The sequence below is a fragment of the Tamandua tetradactyla genome, chromosome 18 (assembly GCF_023851605.1).
Source record: "Tamandua tetradactyla isolate mTamTet1 chromosome 18, mTamTet1.pri, whole genome shotgun sequence".
Lineage (NCBI taxonomy): Eukaryota > Metazoa > Chordata > Mammalia > Pilosa > Myrmecophagidae > Tamandua > Tamandua tetradactyla.
The window spans coordinates 24,435,139-24,453,408 of NC_135344.1; the positions used below are offsets into that span (position 1 = coordinate 24,435,139).

General features: G+C 38.5%; 1 long non-coding RNA gene across 1 annotated transcript; it reads left to right on the top strand.

Annotated features, from left to right (window-relative positions):
• The first annotated feature begins 255 nt into the window (after positions 1 to 255).
• LOC143662029 (uncharacterized) lies at positions 256 to 10,938 on the top strand. Its single transcript, XR_013165103.1, has 5 exons — positions 256 to 366; positions 2,240 to 2,347; positions 6,908 to 6,942; positions 9,999 to 10,022; positions 10,900 to 10,938. It is a non-coding gene; the product is annotated as an uncharacterized LOC143662029 (long non-coding RNA).
• The last annotated feature ends 7,332 nt before the right edge of the window (positions 10,939 to 18,270 follow it).

Consider the following 18,270-nt stretch of genomic DNA (forward strand, 5'->3'; position numbering starts at 1 on the left):
TTTCCCTCTCAACTGGAAGGGCGCATGGTGAAATCTGCTAGCTTTCTCTCCCGGCTTCTTGTTTCATGAAACTTCCCTGGGGGTGTTTTCCTTCTTCATCTCCAAAGGTCTCTGGCTGTGTTCCCTCATAAAGAATTCCAGTAAGCAACCCCACCTTGAAGGGTTGGAGACATATCACCATGGAAACCATCTAATCAACAGTTACCACCCACAATTGGGTGGGTCACATCTCCATGGAAACAATCAAAAAGATCCTACCCAGCAATACTGAATGAGTATTAAAGAACTTGGCTTTCCTGGGGTACACATTGGATTCAAACTGACACACTGGCCCTCATTTGTTTTATAGGAATGTAGTTCCCATGGGTAAGATAGAAAATTTTTCATTTTAAAACATAAGGAACAATTTTCCTTTTAAAACATAACTCAAAAGTTAAATATAGAATTACCATATGGCCTAGAAATTCCACGCCTAGGTATGTTCAAGAGAAATAAAACACATGTCCACACAAAAACTTATATACTAATGTTCAAAGCAGCATTATTCATAATAGCACAAAGGTGGAAAAAACTCAAGTGTCCATTAATAGACGAATGGATTAGCAAATTGTGGTATATATATATAGACTAGAATATTATTCACTCATAAAAGGAATGGAGTTCTGAACATCTTACCACATGGATGAACCTTGAGAACTTTGTGCTTAGTGAAATAAGACAGATACAAAAGAACAGATATTATATCATTCCACTTATATGAAATATCTAGAATAGGCAAAATTATAGAGTCAGAAAGTAGGTTAGAGGTTACCAGAGATCTTGAGGGGAAGGGAAATGGTGAGTTATTGCTTAATGAGTGCAGAGGTTTTGTTTGATCCTGACTCTCCTTTGAGCAGTGACACAAATTTCACTTAAAAAAAAATTATTGATAAATCTTCACATGCATACATTCCATACATGGTGTACAATCAATCAGTGGCTCACAATATCAACACATAGTTGTGTATTCATCACCGTGATCATTTTTTAGAACATTTTCATCATTCCAGAAAAAGTAAAAAGAAACAACTCATACATACCATACCCCTTACCCCTCCCTCTCATTGACCACTAGTATTTCCATCTACCCAATTTATTTCAACCTTTGCCCCCCTATTATTTATTTAATTTTTATCCTTATTTTTTTACTCATCTGTCGATACCCTAGATAAAAGGGGCATCAGACACAAGGAACAAACTTCAGTTTTAATGTACTAAGTTTATCTTTAGCCAAAAGACTAAGCAAGAACAGGGAGAAGGACAGGTGTCCTTTATTTGCACTTACCTCATAAACTTCACCTTATCCTTGGCCACCTGGTATTAACAAGACCTGCTTGATGGCTGGGGGCTGACGAGGTATTCAGTGACAGAAAACCACAGTCACACAGTTCCAAAGTCTGGGTTGCATCTTTGGTGAGCCCACCCACATAGCTGTGGATTTTTTTTTTTCTGAATTTGTTAGTACATTCACATAGTTCATGAAATTAAAAATATAAGATGATATACAGCAAAACTTTTCTGGATCCCTCATCTGTCCAGTTTTTCTCTCTTCATTCCACACAGGTTTCCTTTAATTACTTTTCTTAGCTTCAGATATATCCTCCCAGGATTTATTTAGGCAAATACAAGCATGTATGACCTCATATATATTTTAAGCTATGGATTATTAAAAGAACACCATTGTCTACTGGCCTTCTGGGATTTTTTTCCCTTGGTGTAAGAGAAAATATGATAGTGAACCTTTTATATCTAAAATATTTTAGAAACATTAGAGATAGGCTTGCCTACTAATTAGTGCTAGACTAAGAATCAATAGATTTCCCATTAGTTTAAACTATAATCCAGAACTGTATTTCCTTGTGCTTCAGTTGAAAATGGGAACATGCATTTGTGACAGTAAAAGTCACGTAGGGACATGGCTGTGGCTGTGACTTGAAAATTACAGGCTCCTGGGCAAAAAGGTGTGAATGATTTCTTTAATGTGGACCACGGCCTTTTGAGCAGACATAGGGCTAAACTTCCTTTAAGGATAAATGAACGGTCTTAAAATGTGCCTCAAATATATTAAATTAGATCTATGAAGCAGAACACTGCTATCTGCTATAATCTCTGTAAGGGGTTCATTAACCCAACCTTCTTTTATTGCTTACAAGTCTCACTATCATTAGACAAAGTTTGTTGAGTGCTTTCTGTATTTCAGAGAGAGACAGCCAAGTTGGGAGAGACCTCTGGACGAGTGGAATGTCTCAAAAAAGTAGTTGGTAACCAGTCAAAGAAGAGGCCTGTGGGAAATTGCTAAGGAAGTGATGTAAGTCTGCCTTCCTTCTTTTAGTCTACCTGGGAAGACTAGTATAGCTGGATAGGCTTTCACAGCATTGTTTTCATAAATAATACTAATTTGTATATTTTCAAAAGTCTAAAACAGGGTCTCCAATCAATGGGAAACATTTGCCTCATTTGCTATATCATTCCCTATCTCTACGTGTATTTGTTTATTATATATAATATATTTTTTCTGAACACTTAAGATTAAGTTACAGACATCATGCCCCTTAAACCCTATCGATTGTTTATTTCCTGAGAAAAAAGCCATTCATTTACATAATCGCAGTATAATAACCAAAATTAAGGATTTTAACATTGAGACAATACCATTATTTAATTTCAGATCTTATTCAAATAATCACCAACAGTCTCAGTAACATCCTTTATAGCAATTTTAATTTTTCCATTAAGGACTTGAAACTAGAATCACTCATTGCATTTAGTTTTCAGACCTCTTTAGTTTTCTTAAAATGGAAGAGTTCCTCAGCCTTTGTTTTCATTGATGTTGACATTTTTGAAGAATATTGTCAGTTATTTGTAGAATGTCTCAATTTGTGTTGTCTGATGTTTCCTCATGGATTAGGTTTGGGTTGTGCAAATCTTACTCTTTCTGGTGCATATATAGTTGGTTCACATTATGGCTTTAGTTTGCATTCCCTTTAGGTTTAATGAGGTTGTATACATTTGCTTGTTTCTTAGTTATTTGGATATCATCTTTTGAAAAGTATGTGTTCCGATCTCTTGCCCATGTTTTCCTTCATTATCTTTTTTTTAAATTGAATTGTAGAAATTTTTTATACATTCTAAATACAAGCCCTTCTTGTTTTATGTAGGACATATCCTTCCACTTTGTGGTGTCATTCTCACAGTCCTTCTGAAGTTTCTTGACCTTTTTCTTTTGGCTTAATGTTTTGTATGTCTTTATTCTCATGTCCTGAAAATAGGAGAGTATCATGCAATGTTACCTTCTATCAACTTTATTGCTTCACCTTGTGCATTTAGATTAATAATTAACCTGTTATTAATTTCTGCGTATGATATGATATGGGATCAAGTTCACTTTCTTTATATGAATATCCAATTACCCAGCACTATTTATTGAAAATATCATACTTTCCCTCCTGCACTGAAGTACAAACACTGTCCTAAATCAAATGTTCATATGTGCATGGGTCTATATCTGGAGTCTCCATTCTCTTCTGTTAGTCCATGTGTTCAGGCTTATATTATTCTGCCTAATTACTTTAGCTTCACAATAAGTCTTTATATTTAGTCAGCTATGTCATCCCACCTTATTCTTCAAGAATAACTTGGCTGTCCTTGATCCTTTGAATTTCCTTATAAAATTTAGAATTAGTTTATCAAGTTCCACAAAATAAAAGAATGGGGGAAAAAACCTATTGGGGTTTTGATTGGCATTGCACTGAATCTATAGATCATTGGAAAGAAGTGACATTTTCACAATATTTATTCTACCAATCTATGAACATGGTTTACCTGCCATATATTTAGGTCTTTGTGTACGTGTGTGTATGTATGTGTAAGTGTATGTGTGTGTAAGTATATGTATTTCTCTCAATAGTGCTTTATAGTTCTGCTTATAAAAGTCATGCACAACATTTGTGCTCACGCCTGCTCCCTCTCCTCTTGATCTTTCATAGGTATTGCCTCCAATAAATCTACTGCATTTCTAAATATATCTTGGTACCTGCTTCCAAGAGGAGGTAGCTAAAATACTTGCCTAATCCCAAAATCTAAAGGGAGCATTTTCAACCTTTAATTACTAATTATGATCTCTGCTATAGGTTTTTTTTGTGTTGCCCATCATCAGATTGGGGAAGTTTCTGTCTATTCTGCATTGCTAAAAGCTTGCTTTCTTTTAGCCATGACTGGATACTTATTTTAATCAATTCGTTTTCTGCACCCATTGAAGTAATGATACAATTTTCTCCTCTGTTCTGTTAAGGTAGAGAATTATAATGGTTCATTTTTGAATGTTAAATAAATTTTGTTTTCCTGGAGGAAAAATAACTTGATCATTATGCATCATCTTTTTACATGTTGCTGGATTCTATCTGTAAATATTTTATATAGGAAATAAATTTATATATATATATGTTCATGAGCGAAATTATCCTTTCTCATAATGTCTTGTCAGGTTTTGGTATCAAATTACATGCTAGGCTCATAAAATGAAGTAGAAGTGTTTTCTTTACTTTGTTATCTGGAAGAGATTCATGTAAGGTTGGTGTTACAAGTTAACATTTAAATTAAATGTTTGGTAGAATTACCAGGTAAAGCCAACTGGATCTGGAGTTTTCTTTGTGGGAATATTTTACGTTTCAGATTCAGCTTTTTAAAAAAGGATGGTTCAGATATTCTGTTCCTTCTTTGGACAGTTTTTGCAAATTGTGTTTTTCTAATATTTCTTTATTTCACCTATAATCCCAAATGAATTGGCATAAAGTTTCAACAAGTATTATCTTTTAAATGTCTCAGAGACTCAGTGAGGCCCCCTTTTTTACATTCCTGATGTTAGTTTTCTGTATTTCCACACTTTTTTTCCTGATTAGTCTCATCAGCGGTTTTTGTAAATAATCATTTATGCTTGTAAAGAAAATGTATTCTGGGACTGTGGGGTTGGGTGCAGCTTTCCATATATATATTAAATTTAAAGTAATGTTTAAATTTATATTTGTGCTGATTATAAGCAGCTTAGTATATCAGTTCTTATAATAGTTATAATTAAATTTCTCACTTGGTAATGGATTTGTCTAATTCTCTTTATAGTTCTGTACATTTTTGCTTAATACATATGTATTAAGCAAATTAATACATATGCTTAATACATATGTATTAATACATATTAGGACATGTTATCAGAATTATTATATCTTCCTGGGGAATGGAAAATTTCACTCACTGAAAATGATACAACAATTCTGAATTTTCTCCAGCAATGACTTTTAACTTAAATTCTACTTTGATATTAACATGGCTTTTTTTTTCATTATTTACAAAGCTAATCATTTTCATTCTTTTATTTTTCAACCTTTTGGTATCCTTATATGGGAGGAGTGACTCCAGTGAAAAACATAGAGTTCACTTTTTGAATCCAATCTGATAATTTTTTTTAAATTCGGGTAGTTGATATGTGTTTTAGTCTGTAAGCTGCCAGAATGCGATAGAAACAGAATGGCTTTTAAAAAGGGGGATTTATTAAGTTGCAAGTTTACAGTTCTAAGGCTGTGAAAATGTTCAAATTAAGGTAAGGCTATAAAAATGTTCAAATTAAGGCATCCAGGGAAAGATACCTTGGTTTTAGAAGGCCCATGATGTTCCAAGTTTCTCTTTCAGTTGGAAAGCCACATGGCAATGTCTACTAACTTTCTCTCCAGGAATCTTCAGTGGTTTCCCCGGGGGTATTTTCTTTCTTCATCTCCAATGGTCTCTGGCATGCGGACTCTGTTGAATCTGGTGGCTCTAAAGCTTTTTCCAAAATGGTTCCCTCTTAAAGGGCCCTAAAAAAGCAACCCCACCTTGAATGGGTAGAGACATTGGAAACCATCTAATTAAAAGTTACCACCCACAATTGAGTGTGTCACATCTCCATGGAGACAATCAAAAAGGTCCAAGCCAGCAATATTGAATGAGAATGAAAGGGCATGACTTTCTGGGGTGCATAATAGCATCAAACTGACACAATATGTTCTAATTTAATTATTGACCTATTTGGTTTAAATCTGCCATCATAACAAGTCCTGTCTATTTGTTCTCCCTGAGCTATGCTTTTTTCTTTTCTTGTCTTTGTCTTCTTTTGGATTACTTTTATTATCCATTCCTCTCTCCCACACTTATTGATCATCGTCTGTGTGCCATGATCAATACCTGAGAGTTTAAAACATGCATTCTTGTTGTAGCAAATCTAAACCAAACAAAACTAAACTATCCTATTTAGGAACCATACACTGATAATGAAGCTATAGAGAGAAGCAAGAACATATTTATCACAAGTGTCAGGATGGCAGCTGTGTCAAGAGGGGACTCTTGGAATGCTTTAAAATTCTTCTTTAAACCAGGGATCAGCAAACTATGACCAAAGGGTCCAATCCAGCCCACTGTCTGTTTTTGTAAATAAAGTTTTATTGAAAAACAGCCCCGTTCCTATTCATTATGTGTGTCTCTAGCTGCTTCTGTATGGCAACAACAAACTAGGGTGGTTCTAACAGAGATTCTATGTCTTACAAGGCTGAAAATACTTCCTCTGGCCCAGAACAGTGCGTATAACCTGGATGCATGGTTTAAACCAATTTTCTGCACTCTTCTTATGGATGACATCATTGGAAGAAACAAAGTCATCAATATTATCAAAGAAGCAATTTATTGAGAGAGCAACTGCTCCTTCAGGGAGATCTCAAACTAGGGAAGTCAGAGTAAGAGTCTCAAGATGGCACCAGGTTGCCATGGAATATAGAGGCAATAACGGCATTTCCAAGTGGGAAGTTAGAATGATTGGCTGACATTTAAATTCTTCATTTCATAGGAGCATCTTATAAAGCAGGAAACAGTTATACATTGGTAAGTATAGTATACTTGCTACTCTTAAAAGACTATCCCTAGCAAACCTAAACCAACATAACACTAAATGATGCTCAAATTGCAGCTTTATTGGGAATGCTCCATTTTTCTCAGCTAGTCCCATCCTTGGTCAGTTTTTATCTTCTGGAAATTCCCTGCCATATCTTAGGAAGAGTTGTTCCTGGCAACTCCCAGAAGAAAAATAAATAGGGTTAGCTCCTTATATGGTTAATATTTCTCCATTGATTTTCTAGGCTTCGAGAACCCACCATGAGAGACTTACTCAAGGATTATTTGGTGCAGTTAACTAAAACCCACTTCTGCCTGTTATATAGAGGGGGATGTATCGTGGAGAAATGAGGACACACAGCTGAGCCTCAACTCTACACAGTTTGCCTCTCTCTCTTTTCTTTCTGTCTGCCTGTTTTCCCTTTGCGTCCTCCCTGGCATATCATCTTTGATGCTGTACTACAATGATTGTTTTGTTACAGGACAAAGGCAGTGGATTCTTTGATTAGAATCAAAGAATTCTAATTAGATTCTGATTAGATCCAGTCTCAGTTATCAAAATAACTTTGGACTTGGGGTGGGTTGGTTCTGGACTGACATAAGACCCTTCATTAATAAACATTAGGGGCTGTCTTTAGTGATCACAGGACTCTAAAGTTGAAAAACTGGATAAATGGGTAGAAGTGAAGGTTTTAATAATCATGGGGGCAGAAGATAGAGGCTATGCAATCATTCTCAGAGATCAAGGCAGCTGGATTACAATTCAGAGATTTCAGGCATTTCCCTCTGACTACTCCAGTATACCAGAAAGCAAAAAAGGAGTATGTATGTAATGACTCAGTAATCAAAATCGTCCCTTAAATCCTAATTTCTTGGTTACAGTTTTAACCCTACCTCTTGTTAGCTTTCTATCCTTCACAGATAATTTACTCAGTCCCACCATACCAGCTCCACGTTCTCAGGAGGGAATCCACTTGTACCAATTTAGATTTGTGTTCACCCTCCTGGTCCCATTTGTTGTAATTTGGTAGGGAGGACAGCATTTCTAAGAATGGGTTGTGCATAGGAACTATCACTTTGCATATCTAACAAAATAGGAAGGAACTAGCAGGCAACGTACAGGGGGTGGTAAAGAAGGTAGGGAGTAAGTATTGAAAGATATTGCTGGATCCTTTAAAGTATAGAAAAGGATTAGCACATACCCTGTATTGCTCGAAATAGAAGGCTAAATTTAGGGGCAGGATGAAGGAGAATGGTGAACGGAGTTAGAAAATGTCAGCAAGCAAACCAGTGGAGAGATAGGAAGAAAGGCAAAAACTAACAAAGGCTGATTTGGAAATTAACTGATAAGAGTCTATTCACTTAAATAATTTTTATTACCATCAAAATAGTAGCCCTGGGAGGTGGTGCATTTATTATAGACATGGTGCTTTAATGTAAATCAGAATATATTGACCTCTTATTGCAGGCTGCATGCTGGTCCTTTTCTCTTGCAATGCAGAAACCCTGGGACTTTGAGATGCAAATGAACTAGATGGGCTGCCAAAGCACTGCAGTGGGGAGGGTGTGCCTTGCTGTGTCCACTGGGTGCCATCTCCCACGGGGCTCAGTGATGCCCTGTAAGGTTCACTGGTATGTTCTGTGGGTTTCCTTCCTTCCAGGACACCCCAGGTGAGAATACAATATCCTTTCCTCCATACTTCCCTGACATATTACTCACACAAAGCACTCACATGTCAGACGCTTTACTGAAGGTTGAGGAAACCAGTGAGTGGTGGTGGCAGTGGCCTCTGTGGTGTGGGGGCAGGGTGGGGTATATTGTCTTGGAGGGCATGTCACAGCATTGCAGGACAAACAGCTCAACCCTGAGCAACAGACCACCCTCTCCTTCAGTCCAGGTGAACTTTTCTCCACGGTCTCCAAGGCTGCTGCCACCTTCCTCTGACTCGCACCCCCTGAGCCCCCATTCTAGACTCATTCCCTCACTTCTGAGTCCCATTCCCTCACCCTCTACTCCAACTCAACTGCTCTTGCTTCACCGTGCAAAGCCTTTCAGGCTGGCTACACCTTCAAACGAAGACTCTTTGATGGGATGTTCTTGTACCCTGCACTCCCCAGGGGAATAGGCAATGCTTTGAAAGATCTTTCCCTTCTGTATCCCATTCTGCCTTAGTGATGTAACCCAGAAATTAGGATTTAAGGAATGATTTTGATTACTGAATCATTACATTCCTTTTTTTTGCTTTCTGGTATACTGGAGTAGACAGAGGGAAATGCCTGAGATCTCTAAATTGTAATCCAGCTGCTTTGATCTCTGAGAATGGTTGTACAGCCCTTATCCTCGGCCCCTGTGATTGTAAAAATCTTGTGACTAACCTTCATTTGTACACAGTTATCCAGTTTTTTGACTTTAGAGACCTGTGATCACTAAAGACAGCCCCTAATGTTTATTAATGAAGGGTCTTGGGTCAGTCCAGAACCAACCCATCCCAAATCCAAAGTTATCTTGATAACCAAGACTGGATCTAACCAAAGTGGGCCCGCCTGACATGCACAGTAGCTTAGACTTTAACCTACAATTCACCCATTCCTCATTCCACCATTTTCTTACATAGGTTCTCTGAGAACTAAACATGTAATCTATCTGTTCATGCTTGATAATTAAATCATCTCTAATCACATCATCTGAGCCCACTGTGCTCATTATCGTAAACCCTGCCCATATTTTTCTCTAAAAAGCTATGAGAATTACTGCAGTTTGGGGAGACTGATTTTGGGCTTCTAGGCCATCTGCTCTCCTACTACGCACCTAGCAATAAACTTTCTCTCTTTGAAACCCTCGTGTCTCAGGAATTTGGTTATTGAGACATCGGGCATAAAAATCCATGGCCTCTGGGAACAGTGAGGGGACAAGGGTTGCATAGGGTCCACCTTTCCCACTAAAATCATTATGCCCGGCCTCTTAGAAGGCCTAAGGTCTAAATAATGATACTTTTTCTTTCCATTGTCATTTAATCTTCTTAATGATTTTTATAACTTTTTTGCAGTTGTAAAGCCTGAAGCTTAGAGAGGTAGGTGGATTTCCCAAGCCAAACAGTGGGTAGGTGGGGAACCAGGATGCTAACCCGGACTCCAGTTCCAGTGCTCATTCCCAAGAGACCATGATGCTTTAGGTCTGAAACTGGACTTTTTCTCTGTTTGTTTTTTAAAAATATTTTTATTGAGAAATTTTCACACACAGAGTCCATCCACAGTATACAATCAATGGTTCACAATACCATCACGTAGTTGTATATTCAGCACCACGATCATTTTTAGAACAATTTGCATCACCCCAGAAGAAGAAATAAAAAGAAAAAGACTCGTACATTTGATACCCCTTACCCCTCCCTCCCACTGACCACTAGTATTTCAATTTGCCCAATTTATTTTTTCCTTTATCTCCCCTATTATTTATTCATTTTTATCCCTTTTTTTCTTTTTTTACCCATCTGTCCATACCCTGGATAAAAGGAGCTTCAGACACAAGGTTTTCAGAATCACACAATCACATTGTAAAAGCTCTATAGTTTTACAATCTTCTTTAAGAGTCAAAGCTACTGGAACACAGCTCAACAGTTTCAGGTACTTCCCTCCAGCCTCTCCACCTCACCATAAACTAAAAAGGGACATCTGTACAATGCATAAGAATAACCTCTCAACTCTGCTTGGAATTTCTCAGCCACAGAAACTTCATTTTGTCTCATTTCTCTCTTTGCCCTTTGGTCAAGGAGACTGAAACTGGGTTTGAAGTGTGTTCTTAAGACATATCACTATTAGTCACAGTTATTTTGATCCAATTTAATCTTCTCCCTAACTTAACTGACCTAGATCACCCCTCGGTTTTTAAATTATACATATTTTTATAATTTATATATATATATATATATTTTTTTTTTGCATGGGCAGGCACCAGGAATTGAACCAGGGTCTCCAGCATGGCAGGTGAGAATTCTGCCACTGAGCCACCATCACACCACCCTAATTATTTATATTTTTAACATAAAAAAACTAGAAGAAAATAGATATTCATTGTACTGGGTTGAATAGTGCCTCCCTCCCACCATCATGTCCACCCAGATCCTCAGAATGTGACCTTATCTGGAAATAGAAGATTTTTATTCAGGTATAATTAGTAAAATTAAGATTAGTAAAAAAAAAAAAAAAGATGACTGGGGTCTTTGCAAAAAGAAGAAACTTTAGACAGAGACATGGAGACACCCAAGAGAGAGGGCCCCGTGATGACGGGTAGAGATTGGGGTGATGCCTCTATGAGCGAGAAGCACAAGGGTTGGCGGTGGAGCCGGGAGCTAGGACGAGGCGAGGACCAGTCTTCCTCGGGGTCTCTAGAAAATACCAGCCTGCTGACACCTTGACCTTGGCCTTCTGGTGTGAACCATGAGAGAACACGTCTCCATGGTTTCAAGCCACCCAACTTGGGATACTTCGTCGTGGTAACACAAGGGGACCAATGTGCTCATTAAAGGAAAATTGAAACGGAGCAACAGTAAGAGAAGAACCACAGGTAAATCCAGCTCTGATCGCAGCCCCCATGAACACCTGGACGTGTTTCTTCCGAGTCATTTTGCTCTACACAAGGTGTTATACATAATCACATCATATCATACACACTATTGCTTCCCAATTTTTGTTTAGTGTTGTAAGCATTTATGCTGACTAATATCTAATTTTTGAAAATGTAATTTCAATCATTTATAATATTTCCTCAAGGGAATATACCATCATTTACTTGATGATGGTTTATGGATTTGTTCCTGGGTTCCAATTTATTTAACTCCCCTAGTGCTAAGCACTGGGTAAGTCCTGGCACATGGAAAGTGTGTGTTGACTTATTGGAGAAGCAGCCAGGAGCCTCGAGCTGGGCAACACGGCCTAACTCCCTTGCCTTACACCATTTCTTCCCAGCTGGTGACTTTGGCATAGTACGTGGCCTCTTTGTCTAAAGTTTCCCCATCTATAAAATATATGAAAGGGGAAGATGTTCCTATTTCATAGGTTTGTTTTGAGAATTTAAAATAAATGACTATCTCTATAACTCTGGCTCATGGTAAGCGCTATATAAGTATTTATTAAATAAAAAATTGTATAAAAGAACATCTACTATGTGCTAGGTTCTTTGGAAGATACGAATATAAACAAGACAACCTTTGTACCCTCAAGAGAGGCAATGTGTTTTAACAAAAAATGCATGCAACAAACCATAACAGTTTACTTCTGTTCATTTACATCAGAGTTATTGGGGGCTGGAATATATTTCTGTATGCAATGGACGGGGTTTCCATTTTCCTGCATTAGATATGAGTTGCAGTGGACGTCATTTTGAATAAGCATCAGAAATACGGAGCATATGCCCAGCAGCGGAAAGAATCGTTAAAAGGTGTGAACAGTTTTAAAAGCTTTCATCATATATATTGCCAAATCACTCTCCACAAGAGTTGTGCCAACCACACGAGCCCTAGCAGTGCAAAGGGCTCATGTTCTCTGCATCTTGCTGGCATGAGCGACACATTTCTCTGATTGGATAAGTGGGAAATAGTACCTCATTGTTCCAATTTGTGCTGAATTATTTTTGAAGAGAGAGCAAGATCTAAATTTTAAACAGTGAACATTTCCCACAACTGAGCACCGTCCAAAGAATGTGTCACAGACTCAGAAAACAAGCCCCAGAGAGTTTCCGCATGGCTGTGAGCGAGAACAGCCTTTGCCGAAATAGTACTCAAAGGACAGCATTTATTCAGATAAGTCGTTTTCCATGTTCGTGTTTTTAAAGAGAAGAAACCTTTTCAGTGGATGAGTGTGAAGTTCTAAATAAGATCATATATGCAAAACAGCTGGCACATAAGAGGAGACCAAGGCAGTCTTGTTTTATTTTTTTTTTTTAAGTCACATTGTTTTAAAGACACGCATCAGAACTCTCCAGTCCCAGCGTGGAGCAGAGGGCCAGTCACCACGTGAAATAAGAGCAGTTCTATGTACACCAAGATTTGCCATGAGATGTTGACAAAAGTATGGTGATTGCATTAGTCAATCTCGTTCCTGCCCACCTACCGTACGTAAATACCTCTAGCAAAAAATCAAGCAAACTTCATAGAACAGTCAATGACTATTGCACCAAAAATGCTATAGCATCATATTTACCAAGAGAACACAGGAAGTTCAATGGCAGGACATGTTTACAAGTAGGGAAGCTCACAAAACAAATTAACATTGTGTGTAAAATAGGGTTCTATACATTTCCACAGCCTCAGATCATTTCAAATTTAAAAACATCGCTTATGCCTAAACACAGCTCTTTAAAGTTCTTTACTTAGAAACAATTATTCAAGAAGTTGCAAAAAACTAAAACGGAAGCAGAGAGGTCCAATGTACCCTTCACTCAGCCTCTCCTTCCAGGAACATCTTGAATAACTATAGCACAGTATCAAAACCAGGAAATTGACATTGCTAAGATCCCCAGAGGTTGCATACACATGCATGTGTGAGTGTGTGTGTGTGTAGCCTTGTACAACTTTATCGTGTGTAGTTTTATGTAACCAAGCATCACAATCAAGGCACAGATCTGGTCCATCACCACGGGTCATTTTTTAGCCACCTACCACCCCTTGTTCCTTACTCCTGGCAATCACTGGTCTCTTCTCCATAATTTTGTTTTTACAAGAATGTTGTATAAATGCAATCATTCAGCATGTAACCTTTCACTCAGTCTAATTCCCTTGAGTTCACCCAAGTTGTTGCATAGCTAACAGTTTGTTCATTTTTTTGCTAAGGAGTATTTCACAGTATAAATGAACCTTGGTTTGTTTAGCCATTCACATGTCAAAGGACATCTGTCTTGTTTCCAGTTTGGGGTTATTATGATTAAAGCTGTTATGAACACAAATCTATTTATGCTATTATTTTAATTCTCTCTTTAGTTGATTTACTTAGAGTGTATTTGTGTAATTTTCTTAGGGTTTGCTATAGGTATTATAATATGCCTATGTAACTTATCACAGCCTACTGGTATTGACATTTTATCACTTTGAGTAAAGTATAGAAACCTATTCCTTTTAGATCCTTTTATCCTTTCCACTTTTAAAATATAATTACCCTAAGACTTTCTTCTATGTATGCTAAGCACTACATGGTGCTATAATTTTTGCTTAAACAATCAAATATGATTTAAGAAACTGACAAGAAGAAATATAATCTGTATTTACCACTATTTTTACAGAATTTGTTGTTGTTTTTCCTTCCCAAAACTCCAGACCTTCTGTAACAACTCCTTTCTATTTGGAGAACTTCCCTTACTTATTCTTTAAGGATAGGTCTGCTAGTGACAAATTCTCTTGGTGTTCCTTCATCTGAGAGTGTCTTTTATTTGCCCTTCAATCTTGAAGGACAGTGTAGGGATAGAATTTGCAGTTGACAGTCCTTTTCTTTCAGCACTTGAAAACTTCTTCCTGGCCTCCATGGTTTCATATGAGAAATCCATCCTCATTCAAGTGGGTATTTCCCTTTAGATGATGCCTGATTTCAGCTTTTATGTGATGGCAAAAGCCTGGAAGTAACGCCATTGTCAACAGGATAAAGTCTAAACTCTTCAGCACCATATAGGAAGCTCCCCACGGTCCGACCCTGCCCACTTCTCCAGCTGCTAACAGACCCTCTTCATTCCTGATAATAAAACATTGCTATCTGTGAAACAGGAGACGCACAGATGTCCTGACAGGTATTAGTTCACTGAGTCAGATAACTGAATTATTTGCTTGAAGATTTCAAAATAGCTTGAGATCAGTAGTGCTTATTTCAAAATTCTAAATACAAGAGATACTGCCCCATGTTCACTGATAAAAAAAGTTTTTGTTTCTGCACTTGCTTCTTTTGCAAAAGAAGACAAGGAGTGTCATAGTTGGAGAGCTCACATATCCCTATAAAAACCAAAATAAATGCAACTGCAACCCCCAAAGAAAATGATAAGCCCCTTTTCTGGGTAATTAATATTAAAACTTCCAGGCTGTGCCAGAGCATATGTATATGATAAACATGGAGCATCTTTCTAGAGCATCAAGTATTTAAAGTACAAACAATGTAAAATAAACTTCGATATTAAGTACAGTAAAGTACTAACTTCACTTGTACTTAAAAATTCCAAACTTCAAAGAAATGCTATACTTGTGGGGTGTGGGAGCAAGGAGGGGGTATTTGTTTTAGTTTGTTAAAGCTGCTGGAATGCAATATAGCAGAAACAGAATGGCTTTTAAAAAGGGAATTTATTAAGTTGCAAGTTCACAGTTTTAAGGCTGCAAAAATGTCCAAATTAAGGCACCAAAAAGAGGTTACTTTCACTCAAGAGAGGCTGATGCCATCTGGAACACCTCTCTCAACTAGGAAGGCACGTGACTGGCATCTGCTGGGGCCTTTGGCTTTTGGACACCTCTCTTAGCTGGGAGGGTTCATGGCAAAGTTTATTAACTTTCTCTCTTCATATCATAAGGCTTCCCCGGGAGCATCTGCATCTCCAAAGGTCTCTGGCCACGTGGGGTCCGTTGGTACTTGGGTGCTAAAGCTTTTTCCAAAATAGTTCCTTTTTAAAGGGCTCCAGTAAGCAACCCTACCTGGAATGGGTGGAGGCACATCTCCATGGAAACCGTCTATTCAAAAGGTACCACCCACAATTGGGTGGGTCACATCTAACAATGAAACAATAAAAAAGATCCCACCCAGCAATATTGAATGAGGATTAAAGAGCATGGCTTTTCTGGAGTACACAACAGCTTTAAACCAACACAATAGTTGAGTGTAAATGTCTAAACTTCCTGAGTGATTCTTTTTCAGTTTCCTCTGACTTTAGTTAGATTATTACTGATTTTATTTTTAATTCTACTTTTGAAAGGCTTTCATCTAAACTTCTCTGACTTTTACCTAACGAAATCCAAAGACTGGGATGCCTCTGGTTTTTAGTTATTATTTATTGAATGCTACCACATTTCAGACATGGTCCTAAACACGCTACCTGCATTAACTCTTTGAATAATATTCAGAACCCTCTGAAACAATGGGAATAGCTACCACTCTACCACTTATATAGCACTTACAGTGTCTAGGTACTCTCTAAGTGAGATATATTTATAGATATTTTTATATGTACTAATTTCCCTTCCACCAGCACCCTATGAGACGAGTTCCATTATTATCATCCCCATTTTACAGATGGGGAAACCGAGGCACAAGAAGGCTGAGTAACTTGCCCAACGTCACTGAGCTGGGACGTGGACAGGAGAATCAGCCTGTAGGACCCATGCTCCAAACCCTGCCCTCCCTTGCCTCTCAGGTCCCATACACACCCTACTGCTGTGTAAACTCCCCGAGGGCCTCTGCGATAAGTGGAGGAGGGCTTGACCCAGCGCCCATGCTGTTGACGATCATGTCTTCCACATTATTCTTCCTTCTGCTCTCACACACAGTACCACCTCCGCCCATCACACACCCATCGGAGCTCCCAACACCATTAGTGTCACAAACAGCTTTCAGAGGCTCTCATTGTGGTGGTCTCTAAATACCTTGGACCTTGTCGGTCCCTCCACATGGGGAATTTTCTCACCTAAACTATCTCACTAGATTTCTTCCTCTGACTTTGAAGTAGGCATTATTATTATCATCATCTCCGTTTTGTGGATTAATTCAGCAGATGCTCCTACCACGTGCCAGAACTATTCCAGGCACTGGGGACAGAAGAGAACATGCAGCTAAAAATCCCTGCCCTCATGTTTACATTCAATTTAAGGGACATACAGAGCAGACAAATAAATTAAAAAGGCAGCATGAGAAGGAAATACCTGAAACTATTAAGCTGGAATCCAGTAGTGTTAATTCTTGAAGATTATTGTATAAATATGCCTTTTAAGGTGTGGCTCTGTCATTGTGAAAACCTTGTGACTGATGCTCCTTGTAACCGGTTTATGCACAACTGAATATGAAAATAAGGACAAAAAATAAATAATAGTGGGGAATAAGGGATATGGGATGTTCTGGGTGTTCTTTTTTATTTTTAATTTTTGAAGTAATTAAAATGTTTGAAAGTTGATTGTGGTGATGAAAGCACAACCACATGGTGACACTGTGAACGACTGATTGTACACTTGGGATGATTATGTGGTACGTGACTATATAATATATCTCAATGAAATCGCATTGAAAAATAACCACATGCACACATAAAAGGTAGTTTGACAGATGGCGATGAGTGCTAGGGTTAAATATTAAGTATTAAATATCAAAAGGAAGTAGGGTAGGGAGTACCAGGAGGTGGGAGGCAGCAGTTCTCATTTCAGGCAGGGTGGTCTGAGGCCCCAAGCGAGGAACTGAGATCTGAACCTGAAAGGAGAGGAGGGAGCTGAAAAAGGGTGGCGCGAAATGACTTGCCCAGGGCCCTCAACACCATCTAACCCTAACCCTGGGCTCTCTCCCTGATTACACCTGGTTCTTTCTTTTCATATCCTCCTGTGATGTCAGAGCTGGAGATGACCACTGAGATGACTGTAAGTTCCATTTTATGCCACGAACAAGGTAGATCCTCTATGCGTTAAAAGAAAAATCGATTTTTTGTGGCAGCTCAGATTGAGTGGTGAGTTGCCACGCCAGGCATTGAATGGGAGTCAGAGGGTAGGTCTGGGTTCAGAGCAAAGAGGGGTACTTGCCATAGCTCGGGGAGTAGTCGTGACGTTAGTCCATCAACTGCCTTCCCTCTCCCTTGGGACCTTCCCCTGACAGCGGATGAGGAAACAGAGGCGGTGAAGGCTATCAGCCAGGAAATGTTATGCTTTAACTATTTTTATGATAAGGAAACTGAAGTAGGAGAACTGGAGTAACCCACTCCAGGTCACATGAGAAGTGCCCCCACCTTCCGAACCAGCGACTTCCCTCCAGGAGCCCTTGCTCTCTGTGGCTTGGCCAAGACCCCGGAAACTTGGTTCCTCTCTTTTTCCTTGTGGATTCAGCTGAGGGAGGGGAGGAAGGGTGCAGCCACCTACGTTCCTCTGGGGCCTAGATTCCTTATCTATACATATATTTGAAAATTTTTTTTATTGTATAGTATAACATATATGCAAAGCAAAGAAATAAAAAAGCAATAATTTTCAAGGTACTCTTCATCAAGCAGTTATAGGACAGATCCCAGAGTTTGTCATGGGCTACCATAAGATCCTCTCATATTTTTCCTTCCAGCTGCTCCAGAATATTGGAGGACAGAGGGCTTAAATATTTTTTATCATAGTCAAC